Source organism: Crotalus tigris, unplaced genomic scaffold (genome assembly GCF_016545835.1).
Source record: "Crotalus tigris isolate CLP2741 ecotype Arizona unplaced genomic scaffold, ASM1654583v1 scf7180000024338.4412243, whole genome shotgun sequence".
NCBI classification, from domain to species: Eukaryota; Metazoa; Chordata; class Lepidosauria; order Squamata; family Viperidae; genus Crotalus; species Crotalus tigris.
In genome coordinates, this window is record NW_024100508.1 from 3410573 (window position 1) to 3425689 (window position 15117).

Here is a 15117-nt window from a genome sequence, read left to right on the forward strand (position 1 = left end):
AAGTCCACCAGTTATAAGGGGAGCCATAGTTCCCCACCTCCGCTCTAGAAGCAGCTGCGCTTTGGGGGTTGGGACCCAACAGAAAAACGAGGGGCGGAGCTAGAATGTCCATGCGCCCGTTCTTCCGGCGCTGTTCTAGCCTCCCCGTCGCTGATTCTGCCGTCTTGGTGGCCTGTTCTGCAGGTGAAAGTCACTTTGAGGAAGCCGCTGTTTCGTCAGCCTCATTGCGGTGAGAAGCCGGGAGCTTGATTGCAGCTGGCTGGAGGGGGTTCCCTGGCCATGCTGACCCTTGGAAAGAGCGCGGGAAGGCCCAGTGCAGGGGAGAGGAGCCCGGCTGCTCCAGGCATTGCTTCCGTCCTCAGAGGAGGTTCCCCGGCGGTGCCGACCCCGGGAAGAACGCGTGAAGGCCCAGTGCTCAGGGCGCCTCCACCCCGACGCGGAGACACGCCCGTCTGGGTCTTTGGGTCGCAGGCTGCGTCCTCCTTGTCATTTGCACATCAGTTGGGGTGATGGGTTGAAATGGAGAAAAAAACTTGGAAAAATGAAGAAAAAACATTTCTTCCTCCCCTTTTTTCCCAAAACCATATTTTAAAAAATGGGGGGAACCCCTCTTTTTCCCCCAATTTTTCCAATTTTTTTCCATGCCTTCCCATCTCCAGGGGTGAAGAAGGTTGGAGTCCCGTGGATATGGAGGCAGCAAGAGGAGGAGGCTGGGGTCCTTCAGGAGTTTGGACCCCAAACAGCCACAGTTCTGGTTCTGTTGATGGGGAACCTGCCTTGCCTTCCCCAGGCATCCATGGAGGAAGGGGCTCATGCAGAGTCCTACTTTCCTTGGTTGCCTCCCCTTTTTCTTCTTGTCACCCCCACCCCCCAACTACTGCAAAAAAAGGGGGCTCAGGGAGGGAGGGAGGGGGTGGAGGAGGTCAGTTTGGGTGAAATCTGCCCTCTCAATTTGTCCTGGGCAGAAAAAGTTCTTTCCATTCAGACCAAGCCCTTTGTGGCCTCACCCAAAGACAGTCTTCTCTGTAATACAGGTAGTCCTCAACTTAATGACCACAGCTGAGCCCAAAATTTATGTTGCACAAGTGAGAAATTTGTTAATTTTGCCCCATGTTATGACTTGCCACATTTGTTAGTGGATCACTGCAATTGTTAAATTAGTAAAATTAGTTAAGTTGGTAACACTGTTGTTAAGCGAATCTGGCTTCCCCCATTGACTCTGCTTATCAGAAGGTCACGAAAGATGATCATGTAACCCTGGGACACTGTAGCCGGAATAAATAGGAACCAGTTGTGAAGCATTGGCATGTAAATTGTGTGACTGTGGAGAAGCTGCAACGGTCGTAAGTGAAAAATACTGTTGTAACTTTGAATATTCACTAAATGAATTGTTGTAAATTGAGGGCTTCCAGTAGCAAAAGAAAACTGTTTGGAAAGAATTAAGTCAAGCAGACTTAATGCAAAAGGTAACCTTGCAGCCAAATGGCACTATTGCACAAGTTTAATAAACCATCATCATCATTAGTTGGGGGATTGTGTGACAGTATTAGCCCAGATAGCTTGTCTTGTCTTTTCATCATAGATTAGCACTTACATGAAGATTAGGAACATTGGCAAGAAGGTTGGGGTACATCAGATTTGGGCATCAAGGTCCTTTTCCCCGCTTGCTTTTGCGTTGATTTTGTTAAACCAGCTGGAATTTCTAATAGCGGAATTCACACAAAAGCTGGGCTAGCCTTGAAATGGAATGGGGCAGTAACTATGGTTTGGTGAATGGTGGGAAGCCACTGTTTTATCATGTCAGTCATAAGTGAAGCCCTCATACAATTGTTTTCTTTGTGAGAACACAACATCTGTTTTGTATCTGAGCATAGGCTGCTGTTGAACCCAGCTAATGTGAATAAATCTTCAGTACTTAATACTATAGTAAGGGGCACACTGTATCACAGGTGGCATGTCATTTTTGTTATTGTTCTCCTGTCTGCAGCCAAGATATATTTGTATCTTTAATCCCCCCCCCCCAGGTAATCATTTTAGGAAAGGTGCTCTTCTGTTGTGTAAAGTGTCATGACGTCTCAATTAAAGGAACACAACTAGCAATTTAATGAAAACTTATGCTTTCTTCTGCAGAACTGCAGAATAAGGTATCTGCTTCCAGTTTCTTGACATGTGATCATTCTGAGGCCTTATGTCATATATATCATTTCTGTTAAGTAGGCTAGAATATATATCTAGAAATGATTTCGTAAAATCTAGCTTGTCTACTGTAAAGTTTAAGGATGAAACTATATCTCCAGTCTCTTATCAGAAGGTTTTTTAAAATGGAGAGACATATTATGTATTAGATTAAAATAGCTGTTGGTCACTGGTAAGGATATCAAGGCTTTTTTCTATTTAGCAGGAAGGAGTTCCAGACATATTTCTATAGCTGATGTGAGCAGATTTAATTTGTTTCACTGATTGCAGCTAGGAGAATCAGATTGTAGCAGGAGTCCTTGACAGGCAACTCAGTTGTTAAACAAAACTGTTACTAAGTCCAATCACATGACCACAAATCTCCTAGTGATTTTACTTAGCTTTCCTTTGCTTTATAGCAGGGTCTTCAAACTTGGCCCTTTTATGACTTGTGGCTGAGGAATTTTGGGAGTTGAAGTCCACAAGTCATAAAAGGGCCAAGTTTCAAGATTCCTGCTTTGTAGTGTCCAAAGAATACTATCCCAAACATCTGGGTGAGGACAAATGGTGGGAAAGGTTTCCAAAACCTGACTCACAAGGAAGCCAAGTAAAAGAGTAGCTCTTACAGCCCCTTCCCCCATTCCTCTGTCCTTTGGAATGTTCACTCCAGCACTGAGATAATTGGAAAAGAATTAATGTTGGTATTTACATTCATTACAGAGGAAGGGATTACAAGAGAGTAAGAAGGCATACAATAGGGAGTAGACAATGATTTGTGAGCAGGTTCTACTTAGAATAAAATATCTAGGGCAATCCTGTATTATGTATCATCTACTTAATCTCCAGTAATTATGTGCATGTCATTTTTGTTATTGTTTTCCTGTCTGCAGGCAAGATACCTTTGTACCTTTCATTCCCCCCCCCCCCAGGTAATCATTTTAGGAAAGGTGCTCTTCTGTTATGTAAAGTTTTAAATTTCAGGTTTTATATTTGTTTCACTTCCATATATTTTGATCCTCCATAAAAAGATTAATTCGCCACTTCCGTTAGTATAAGGATGGGGAGGAAATCCCCCTCCTTCCCTTTCAGAGTATTTTGCTTCTTGGGGATCTTTTCCAGGAAATTATATATAGAATAGAAAAGAGAAGATCAAATTCCTCACTCAGTTTCAAGCACACAAAACCGGAAGTCCAGGTCAGACCTTTTTCAGCTTTTAAGCCCAGTTGGTCAAATGCTGCCATTTAACAGGCCATTCCTTTGCAAAACCAAAGGATCAGAAAACAAGCAACAATTTATATGATTTTATTGCTGTGGATGCCTAAGAATTTACATGAAAACATGATTCTCAAAAGATTCTATTTAGCGATTGGGAAGTGGGGGGTAATCTGGGATCCTTTTTAGGCAACAGTGGGACCCGGGTATATGGATATGTTTGTGGGGTGACTGCACGACTGCATATGAGAGTATTGTAAATGCCACAGAAGTATTAATAGAAGAGAATAGTCTAGCACTGATGATGTTACCTAGCTGGGTAATGAAACGTCTGCAAGAAGACAAGCTCAGAGAGCATCAAGGACCCCACTGTCCCAGAAGTGGACAGAAATTGAAAGATATTCAGAGGTTAAAATATTCGGAATGGTCCATTTTAGAGTCAGAAAAGTTTGCACCTCACCCTAAAACAGGCCTCCATTTAACTGAGATTGTTTGATACTGAAATTAAATGGGACATGAACACTGCAGCACTATTTTGAGCATTTATTACTCCAAAGGCAGTCCTATTTGAGTCTAAAAAAAAGCTTACTGCCTGGGAATATATTCCAATGCAGTTGGATATGGTTAGGGATATAGAAGAGATGTACTAATATGTTACATTTTCTCCCCTTAACTTTTTCAAAAGTTTTCACAAGGGGCAAGTTGCATCTGTATTTCCTGTAATAATGCTCTGGATTCAGTCAAGATGATCGAAGACTTTGGTGTAGAGGGCAGGCGTACGCAGTTGGGCACAAGAATCATCTCCCCAAGATAAAATGCCCTGGAATTGTCCATTACAGATGAGGGGTCCCCCAGCATCACCTGTTGAGAAAAATCAAACATGAAACATTACTACCGTATCTATGAAAGGGAAGGGGAGGAAATAATTCCCTCCCACCGTCCATTTACATTTAGCCCCCAATTTTTCTCTTCCATGTTCCCCAATCCAGGATCTTTGTAGAAGAATTTAACTCCTTGAGTTTCCCCCTCCAGAATCACCAGTATTGGGAAGTCTGGAAATCTAGACACCTAGAAGGCACTTGAGTTAGAAAAAAGCTGTAACTTTGTATGTTTCTACAAATGCCTTCAAGGCTAGATCTCTGTCATAGTTTTGAAATTTGGCATCATTTCTTTAGGAGTCTGTCTTAAAACGGATCATCTTACCCTACATGTATCTTTGCCTCCTTCCACGATACCTGCACACAATGTTCTGTTTGTCGCCGGCAACCCAAATTCTGGGTAAGCTGCTAGACACACCTCATAATTGAGTAGGTTAATGTTAGCACAATGAGGAACATCGGGATAAGTCTCTGAAAAAAAATAAAAAATAGACAAAATTCTACCTTTCACAATTTACCACCTAGATCAGTGATTCTCAACCTTTCTAATGCCGTGACCCCATAATACAGTTCCCCATGTTGTGGTGACCCCTAAGTGGGTGTGGCCACCAATAAGAGGGAGTAGGACAGCTAAGGAAAAAGGAAAAAATGGTGGACAGCATGGTTTGGCGACCCCCGTGAAATGGTCATTCGACCCCAAATGGGGTCCCGACCCATAGGTTGAGAACCACTGACCTAGATGCATAGAGCTATAATTTCCATTGTCTCCAACCAACAGAACTGATCTCATTGCCTGGGAATAGGAAGTATTGTCTTTCAAAGCGGTTCAAAGGGACTCCTGGGAAAAACAGATTTAGTTAAATGTTTTTTGTCAAGATATTAATAAGTCTTAAATCAGCTGATGGGCATTTGAAGGCTTCTCAAATTTCTCCGGCACTCTACGTAAAGATTGCCTTGTTGGACTAGTGGGGCTTTTGCTAGTTCAAAAGTCACAGAACTGATCTCGCATCCCCTGGAGATGACCTAGAACGGCGGTCTCCAAACTTGGCAACTTTAAGAATTGGGAACTTGCACTCCCAAAATTCCTCAGCCAGCATACTGAAACTTCCATATCTGAAGATGAAGGAGACGCATAGGTTTGTATTGTGTACAAGAACAAAAAGCCAGGAATCTTGTCCAAAAGATCCCTTGGGGAGGACAGATGAGGTGGAAATAGGTCTAAGGAAACAAAGGAAAAATGTCATCTGAATCAGACAAAGTTGAGCCTGAGAATGTGGAATAAACCCCAATCCCAGCTAATCAACAAATCAAGAAGTTTTCAGGATAAAAAGGGGTCCTAAAGCTCACCCACTCCTTGAATCATCTTTGGATCCACTACTTAGGGGTTTCTGTCCCTCTAGCTGGTGCCTGGCAGCCTAATTGAGAAGGAGGTGTCTAAACATGGATGGGTGCATGTGTGGATATCAGAAAGAACAAATTTACATCGCAAGCAATAAAGTTTTGCTGTTACTTTAAATTCACTGGGTCTCCATGAATTCCAAAAATCCTGTGGTGCCTCAGTAGTTAGTTGAAAATTATTTGTGTGAGTCCTTAATTATTTCCCAGCTCTTGACAAAGGCTGTGTGACTTGTCTGCTCTAACTACACCTATTTGGTAGAAACCTAGGTAGAAAACAAGGTGGGCTTACAAGATCTACCTACCTTGGCAGGCTTGAATGTGTGGATGACCATAAGCCAAACCTGAGAGTGCACGTAACACTTCCATGGCCTTACTAGCAATAGCAATAGTACTTAGACCTATATACTGCACTCTTTGGCTGATTTACAATATCCGCATATTGCCCCCAACAATCTGAGTCCTCCTTTTATCAACCTCAAAAGGATGGAAGGCTGAGTCAACCCTGAGCCCCGTCAGGATCAAATTCCAGGCTGGGAGCAGAGATAGCCTGCAATACTGCATTCTAACCACTGCACCACCCAGACTTAAAAGGAAGAAATCCTCTGCAACCATCCACAGAGATTTTATATCCATCCAAGGTTAGACCATGTTTTTGAGTTCATATTTGGTATTTTGAGAGCAAGAGATAAATATACTCTGAAAACCTCTGTTGGAGACTTCTCCATTTCCAAAACGGCCATGGCCATTCACAAAACACCCCATTATTAAAGGTAATGAAGCCAGGCAAGACTGCCATGCTAATGGGACTTTTCTGATTCCCAACAGCACTGCTATAAATAAACCTGATCCTATAGGGTTTTTTTTAAGCTATACAGCATGCCAGTTCCTTACTTATTTCTTTTATTCCAAGGACCTTGTGGGTGTGGAACGGATAAAGAAATGGAATCTTAGGGAATCCCATTGTCCATCCACATTCCAATATTCATGGGTGACATAGTGGGACCCTAGACCTAGTTGATGTTACATCAAAAGCTGGGGTCTGAGGGTATAGATAGAGATCCCTACCTTTACTAGGTGAGATTCTGCCCCATCCCATAATATGGCAAACTGAGCCCACACTGGGAGGGCTGGAAGGCAAGCTTAAAGGCGCAATGTGTTCACTGTTGCTAACAGGGCTGTCCAGCCTGATCAACATGATGTCCTTGTCCCAAAGGGTATAGTTTTTGGTACTAAGACAAAAGAACTTCTAAGACAAAAGAACTTCTCCTTTGGGACTCTTGCCTGCTCATCCTCATTTGGTACAGTTTTGCTATGCATACCAAGCTTTATCCAGATATTTCTCCTACAATAAAAACAAGTAGTTAACAACAACAACTTAAAGTAAACTCTATATTACTTGGGATGGTCCTTGATCTCATTTTGGCCCTCAAGCAAGATCGTTAGCACCAAACAAGAAATGGCCATAACCCACCTTCTCCTACTGTGTTTGGGGCTAAAACCTGCCAGAAATTGGAAGAGATACAGTCAATGACCTAGAGATCTGGCTTCACTGAAGAAATGTATTCAAGCTGATTGAATAAGCTATTTCCATTGTTTATGCAAAATCTTCAAGCCTGAATTCACCTGTGTGCTGTTTAGCACTCAGTAAGCTCAGCAAATAGTCTGAATCCATCTCTTTCTTGACTTGGATGTGTATTGTGTGAATGTTGCACTTATAAATGATAGATGACTGTGTTAAAGATAGAACCTATGTGGTTACAGTACTAATGATGACTTTGTATTGCACACATCCTCTCTCAACCCAGCCTATCTCAAAGGATGGTGGGATAGATAAAGACGAACACAGAATCTGGATGGTGCCCACTCTGCTCTTGTTTAGAAGAGGTATTAAGGTGTAGTGCCTCACCCAGGCCTTTGATAAGGAAGAGAGAAACCTCTCACTTCATCATCTTTTTATCTTTTATGTTTTACTGATTTTTTTTTTTAAATATTTTCTTATGGCAAACCCCCAGAGACAGGCAGCATATGGTTAATATTTTCTGGTTAGTTGTGCAGTTAGCCAGATATTTAGACTGGATTTGGCATTTTTATCCACCTATAAAGTACTTCCCAAGGTATTACAGGGATTGTCACAGGATGTTCCAAGTAAAGCTGCCTTTTGCAGTTGACTGTGGTGATTTTGTCAATGCTGATGGTATTCAGGTAATGTTCCAGATTTTGTTATTCTTGTTATTATTATATCCCCCAGAAAAAGGAAAGATATGAATACTATGGTGAAGAAGATGGAAATTCAACCATAAATATAAACAGCATAGCTCAAGATATGATTGTGAGGAGCAATAAGAGTAACGGCACAACACACATACAAAATGCACAGAGAAGTCTGTAAAAACCAGCAGAAACATTATTAAAAAATCTGGATATCTAAACACGATCTCCCTCAACCCTTCCACATTCTGTAATGCCCTCACCTGTTGCAATGTGCAGCAGTGAGCACCCATTCCTCGTTGATCAATGTCCCAGCGCAGAGAAAACCGCTAGAGTTAAAGAAGACTACAAGGGAACAATGTTCATTTATATTACATTCATCACCTCCAACGACCAGTTCAGAAGACTTTTGTGCTGCAAAGAAACCAAAAAAGTACAGTGTTTGGCTGTGGAGTAGAACAGAATCACTTTGATTGGTAGTGTTTCTATCAGTACACTAATTTTGGAGGTTAACAGATGACTGTGGGCACACAGCATCAAACTAGTAGAATAAAATGGATTCTTTGCAAATGATATATACGCCTATGCCCATGTAGGTAAACTATCTGTGAATCTTAAGTGATTAATATGTCTCTCTCTCTCTCTCTGTATATACACAAACATACACTTTTGAGAAAGAGCATCAGAATTTCATTTTTAACGTGTGCCAGTGTGTTCATAGAAAACTGACAATAAAGATTATCCTATCTTATCTGAAGATAAGAACTCAGTTTGAGATCTTCTTGTTTAACATAACAACATAGGAATATTTAATTCCCATTCCTTCAAACATGGTTTTATGAAAGCAAAACTTCATTAAATATTACACAGCTAGCTCACCACACTCTGAAATAAGATATGACCAGGGTCTTCTTAACACTTAACACTTCAGTGAAAAAGGCTTTGCTTTCTTAGTGGTGATATGATTTGGGCGTAGAAAGATTTCCAAAACAGGAGAGTTGACGTATTCAATAGGGAAGTGAAACAGACACTTTTATCACCCCCTGAATTCTCACTCCAGGATCCTAGTTATTTAAAGCAGGGTCTTGCTGCTGGAAGTATAGAAGCTCCTTAGAGCATCTTATAAGCCACAATATCAATGAGCTGATTGTACTTTCAACCAATTAAACCAGTGTTTCTCAACCTTGGCAACTTGAAGATGTATGGATTTCAATTCCCACAAATCCCCGGCCAGCATGGTGAATTCTGGGAATTGAATTCCATATATCTTCAAGCTGCAAGATAAAGGCCATAATCCGAAAGCTTGTACAAGCAAAGCTGGAGACAGATTTTTAGTACTTTCCACTCAGTCTCCCTCCACAGTGAGGAAATAGTTATTAATAGAGATAGTTCTTGACTTACAACAATTCATTTAGTGACCATTCAAATTTACAATGGCCCTGAGGAAAGTTGCTGAGCAGTGGAGAATTGAAGCAAAATATGCCACAGCTTCTCATAAGACCAGATGCCTTAGATCTCAGCCATCAAAATGGCTGATGCTATTCAGTTTTTCACATGACCATTGCAGCATTCCCACGGTGATGTGAAAAAAGTTCAGTTGCTTAGTATGTGACTCATATTTATGACAGTTGCAGTGTCCCTGGGTTGTGTGATCACTTCTGACAAGCAAAGTCAATGAAGAAGCCAGATTCATTTAACAACAATGTTACTAACTTAACAATAGTAGTGATTGACTTAACCACTGTAGTAAGAACGGTCGTAAAATGGGACAAAACTCATTAAACAGATTTTTCACTTAAGTAACAAAAATTTTGAGACTTCTAGTCTCTTGAAGGATTTAGCCAGAAAGATCAAAGCAACATTTCAAGAGAAGACAAATACTTTCTAAGAAAAAAATTATGCAATGCTATGACAGATACAAATCACAATAGCTCTAAACCAGGAGGAGATTAAACATTACTTTGACAACATAAATGAATACACTTCTAACTTAAATTTACAATCAAAACACATTCAAAGAATGATGGTAAAGAATGAACAAACAAATCAGATAATAGAATGTGAACTAGAAAAAAATGACTTAATTGACAAAGTTACAAATAAAGGGAATTATAACTTAATACAAATAAGAAAAAATTCACAATATAGAAATATGGAATAAATAAATATGGAAAAGATACCTTATGCATTAGAACTTTAGAACTTCAAAATAAACCTGAGAAGAAAGGAGGATCATTGTTTGGGAGGCAAAAAGCATACATCTTGCATATTAACAACAACTACAAAAATACAAGAACTGTTTGACAAGTCAAAAAAAAGAAGAAGAAGATTAGAGATGGGCTTAAGAGACTTGACTTGCCTTACCAGATGGAATATTATACAAGCAAACACTTGTTTGAATATGGCTAAATAAATAAATAAATAACTTAGGCTATAAAAGGGCTTTAGAATAAATGGGATAAGAGATATAAGTAAGATAGTATTTCCCCCCCCCCTTTTTATTATAAAGTTTTTATTTTCTATTTTACAATACATTACAATCTTAAAAATACTTCAGATAAAAAATAAAACAAATTGATACACACCACTTTCGGTATTGCCCACCCATTTCTCCCCAAACCGCATCCACCCCCAACCAACTTGCCTCTTTCCCTCTTCTTCCTCTTCCTCACTCTCCACCTCTCCTCAACCTTCCTACTTACTTCTCACCTTCTTCTACCTTCTCGCTCCAGATGTGGTCCAGGGGAAATGCCCGAGCAATTCCTCTCTCCAAATTGAAACATTAATATTATATACAGTAAAACTATTTCTACTTTATCTGAACTATTTAAACTTCGACCCATTCACCCCCACCCCCCTCCCCCACCCCTCCCACCACCCCGACTTCCCAGAGCAAAGTACAGGATTATACAAACATATTAAACATAATCTACTTAAGTTTACTAATTATACAATGAACAAAATCATATTAGCCCTTAACTCTCTTCAAACTTTAACATCATAAATTTATAAACAAATTCATTACTCATAAAATAAATGAAACTTTGTAGTTCCATACTTCTTCTGAACATATTCTATCCATCTTCTCCATACATTAAAATATCTCTCTTGTGAATGGTCCTTTAAATAAGCAGAAATTTTAGCTATTTCTGCTAAATTAGAAACCTTAAATACCCATTCTTCTAAAGAAGGCAGAGTATCCTTCTTCCAATATTGACCCACCAATAATCTTGCTGCTGTTATTAAATTCAACAATAAAATATTTTCTTTAACATTAAAATCCACAAAAATGCCCAAAAGAAACAGTTCGGGAGTAAACTTAATCTTCCTTTTAAAAACCTTTTGAATGTTCCACCAAATCATAATCCAGAAGGCTTTAATATCTTTACAAGTCCACCAAACATGAAAATAGGTTGCATCCAAACAACCACATCTCCAACATTTAGGTTGCAGGTTCGGGTACATACAGGACAACTTTTTAGGATCTAGATGCCATCTATAAAACATTTTATAAAAATTTTCCCTCAAATTTTGGGCCTGCGTAAATTTAACATTTCTGGTCCAAATTACCTCCCATAAATCCAATGAAATCGGTTCCTGAATATTCTGGGCCCATTTAATCATACAATCTTTTACTAACTCTGTTTCTGAATCCAATTTTATTAACTCATTGTAAATTCTTTTAATATGGGCATATTTCTGATCCTTGATCTGGATTACCAAATTTTCATCTACTAAAGTAATTCCCACTTTCTTATCCAAAGTCCATCTCTGCACTATTTTCAAATATTGAAACCACGATTATAAGATGTTTTCTTGCCTCAACACATCTGAAGACTTTAATTGCCAATCAGTACCCGACCAAATAAGTAACTCTTTATACGAAATGTTATCAAAATTCACCCCCTTGGAAATCCCCTGAATTGCTTGTCCAGGAATCCCCCAAATAGGTATTTTATAATTTAACTTATAATAATATTTTTTCCAAACTCGAAGTAAAGCATATCTTAAACTATGTGACTTAAAGACCCAATCTACTTTCTTATCAAAAATTAAAAATGCGTGCCAACCATGTAATAAATCCCACCCTTCAAGAACAAGAATGTCTCTATTTGTTAAATTAAGCCAATCACTTACTAAAGTTAAAGTGGCCGCATCATAATATAATTTCAAATTTGGTGCTTTAAGTCCACCTCTTTCTCGAGCATCTTGTAAAATCTTAAACTTTACCCTTGATTTCTTCCCACCCCAAATAAATTTATTAATACCCTTCTGCCATTCATCCAAGTTAGCATCCTTCTTTAAAATGGGTATCATCTGAAACAAAAAAAGAAACTTTGGTAGAACATTCATCTTCACTACTGAAATTCTCCCCAATAACGATAGTTGTAGCTTTTACCAATCATTTAAATCTTTTTGAACTTTAACCCATAAGCGTTCATAATTATTCTTATACAATTTTCCATTAGATGTTGTAATATAAACTCCTAAGTACTTAACCTTATTAACTATTTCATAACCTGTTATTTCAGCTATAAAATCTTTTCCCTTCCTAGACATATTTTTCAATAATATTTTAGTTTTATTCTTATTTACCTTAAAACCAGAAACCTGTCCATACTGTACTAAAATTTCAACCAAGTCTTTGACCGAATCTGTTCGATGGGATAATGTCACAACCAAATCATCAGCAAAAGCTCTCAGCCTATAATCAATTTTACTTATTTTTATTCCTTTTAATCTAGATGAATCTCGAATTTTAATAAGTAAAATTTCCATTGTTAATACAAATAACAAGGGGGATAAAGGACAACCCTGTCTTGTACCTTTTCCTATTTTAAATACATCAGTTAATCCCCCATTAATTATAATTTGTGCCGATTGTTGTTGATCAATGGCCTTGAGAGCACACAAAAATTTATCTCCAAAATTCATTTCCTCTACAACTTTCAATAGAAAATTCCAATCTAATTGATCAAAAGCTTTCTCAGCATCTATAAATATTAAAGCAGCAGGGATTTGGTTGTTCTTATCCAAATACTCTATTAAATTAACAATTTGTCTTACATTGTTTTTCATATATCTCCCCATTATAAATCCAGATTGGTCAGTATGAATCAATTGTTTCAAAACCTGCATTAATCTATTTGCCAATATCTTTGCAAAAATCTTATAATCAGTATTTAAAAGAGATATAGGCCTATAATTTCTAGGTTGGGACAGATCCTGGTCATCCTTTGGAATTAATGATATGAAGGCCATTCTCCAAGATGGAGGTAACTCTGCTCCAGATAACATATCATTAAAGAGTTCCTTTAATGGTTCTATCATTTCTTCAGATAGCATTTTGTAATAAATCGCTGTTAACCCATCAGTACCTGGAGTCTTACCAACCTTCAATTGTTTAATTGCAAAAATAATCTCTTCAGAAGTAGTTAAACCATTAATCCCATCACGTTGGTCACTCGTAAGTCTTGGAAAACGTGCTTCCTGTAGATATTTTTCTATATCTGAAGTTTGTATACTTTCACTAGCATATAACTTTGAATAAAAATCTAAAGAAGACTTTTTAATCAAATTTTGTTGGTAGACTTCTTTACCTTTATAAATTATTTTATCTATAATCCTCGATTTCTGTTTCTTACGTAATTGATAAGCCAACCATCTACCAGATTTATTTGCATTACAAAATGTATTATGTTTCACATACCTCAAATCAGTTGCCATTTGATCTGCTAATAACATATTAAATTGCTCCTTCAGCAAAGTAATAGAAACTTTTAACTTATTATCCATTGAATTTGATATTAAAATCTTTTCCTTACATTTAATCTCATCTTCAAGATCTTTACGTTTCTGAATCTGTTTACGTCTATGAGCATTGTTTGTAGAAATCAAAATCCCTCTCATATATGTTTTACAAGAATCCTATACCATTGGCATTGAAGTACCCTTGTTCATATTCCAAACAAAAAATTCCTTTAAATAACCTTTACATCGCTGTATATTCTCTTCATATCTAAATAAATTCTCATTCAACCTCCAAGACCTTCTAATCCTTTCTTCCAATGAAATTTCCAACCATACAGGAATGTAGTCTGAAATTATTTTAGGAAATATCTTGATATTCTTCACCCTAGAAAGGAAATAATTAGTAACCAAAAAAAATCAATTCTAGAATAAGACTGGTGCCTATCTGAAAAAAAAGTAAAGTCTTTTTCCTCAATATTCCGTTCTCTCCAAATATCTCTAAGTTCCGAATCATCTTTTAAATAAAAAAAAACTTTAGGAAGTCTTGCATGATTAGAAACTTTAAAAGAACTCTTCTTATCTTTACTTGAATCTAAAACACCATTCCAATCTCCCATCATGATAACTGACTTATAATCCAAAGAAATTAATTTCTGGTGAATCAACTTATAAAAATGTTTTTGTTGTTGATTGGGAGCATATAAACCGACAAGAAGAATTCTCTTATCATTTATCAGTAAATCAATAATAACATATCTTCCTTGTGAATCAAAATCAATTAACTTCGGTGAAAGCTCCTTTCTCACATAGATAACTACTCCTCCTTTTTTATGCAAAGCCGGAGCTATAAAATGTATCCCCAGCCCGGGATTAAACAAATATTTTTGATCTTTAGAGATAATATGAGTCTCTTGTAAACAAATAATATCATTTCTGTGTTGTTTCAAATAATGAAAGATTTTCTTTCTCTTGTGTGGTGAGTTGAGCCCATTAACATTCCAGGTTAGAAGCTTTGCCATTCTTGGCAGGATGAAGCCTTTGGAACAAAACCTCTAGATTTGCAGACAATGACCTCTTTAGCCTTCCTCCTCCCACTGGCTCCGAAATAGACTGTGGTAAACTTCCATCATCTGCCTTTTGTTGTTGTTGTTGTTGTTGTTGTTGTTGTTGTTGTTGTCTTTCTCTACGTTTATAAGCAGCACATGTAATTCTCTGTTCCCTTGGGTCTTCTGTTATTTGCAAATTCCGTTGCATAGCTTCAACCAACAATTCTTCTCCCAAAGATGGCATTGAACCTACAGCCAACTGTGCTTCTGCCTTGCTCTCATCTTTCTTTGATCTTGGAGATGATGGTGGACTTGCTTTTAAAATAGTAACATAAAAATCTCTTGCTTTTGAAACTGTATTAAGACGATATCGTGTATCAACGTAAGTCACTATAAGGACCCACCCCACTTTGTATCTTAAGAAGACAGAACTCTTGGAATAATTCTTC

At 38.1% G+C, this 15117-nt stretch overlaps 2 protein-coding genes and 1 long non-coding RNA gene across 7 annotated transcripts in view; 1 reads left to right on the forward strand and 2 right to left on the reverse strand.

Annotated features, from left to right (window-relative positions):
• The window catches only part of LOC120300114 (snake venom serine protease 2-like), a 326022-nt gene that overhangs the window by 306294 nt on the left and 4611 nt on the right, over positions 1-15117 (reverse strand). The window lies entirely within an intron of this gene.
• The window catches only part of LOC120300118 (snake venom serine proteinase 9), a 44987-nt gene that overhangs the window by 24246 nt on the left and 5624 nt on the right, over positions 1-15117 (reverse strand). The gene's annotated exons all lie outside the window — the stretch shown is intronic.
• Positions 100-15117, forward strand: part of LOC120300136 — a 42305-nt gene continuing 27287 nt past the window's right edge. For 2 of the 3 annotated variants that reach the window (XR_005554555.1, XR_005554554.1), the window contains exon 1: positions 115-229. This is a non-coding gene — a long non-coding RNA (uncharacterized LOC120300136). Of the gene's footprint in view, positions 230-15117 lie in introns of all 3 variants that reach the window. The other variant, XR_005554556.1, reaches the window with a different exon arrangement.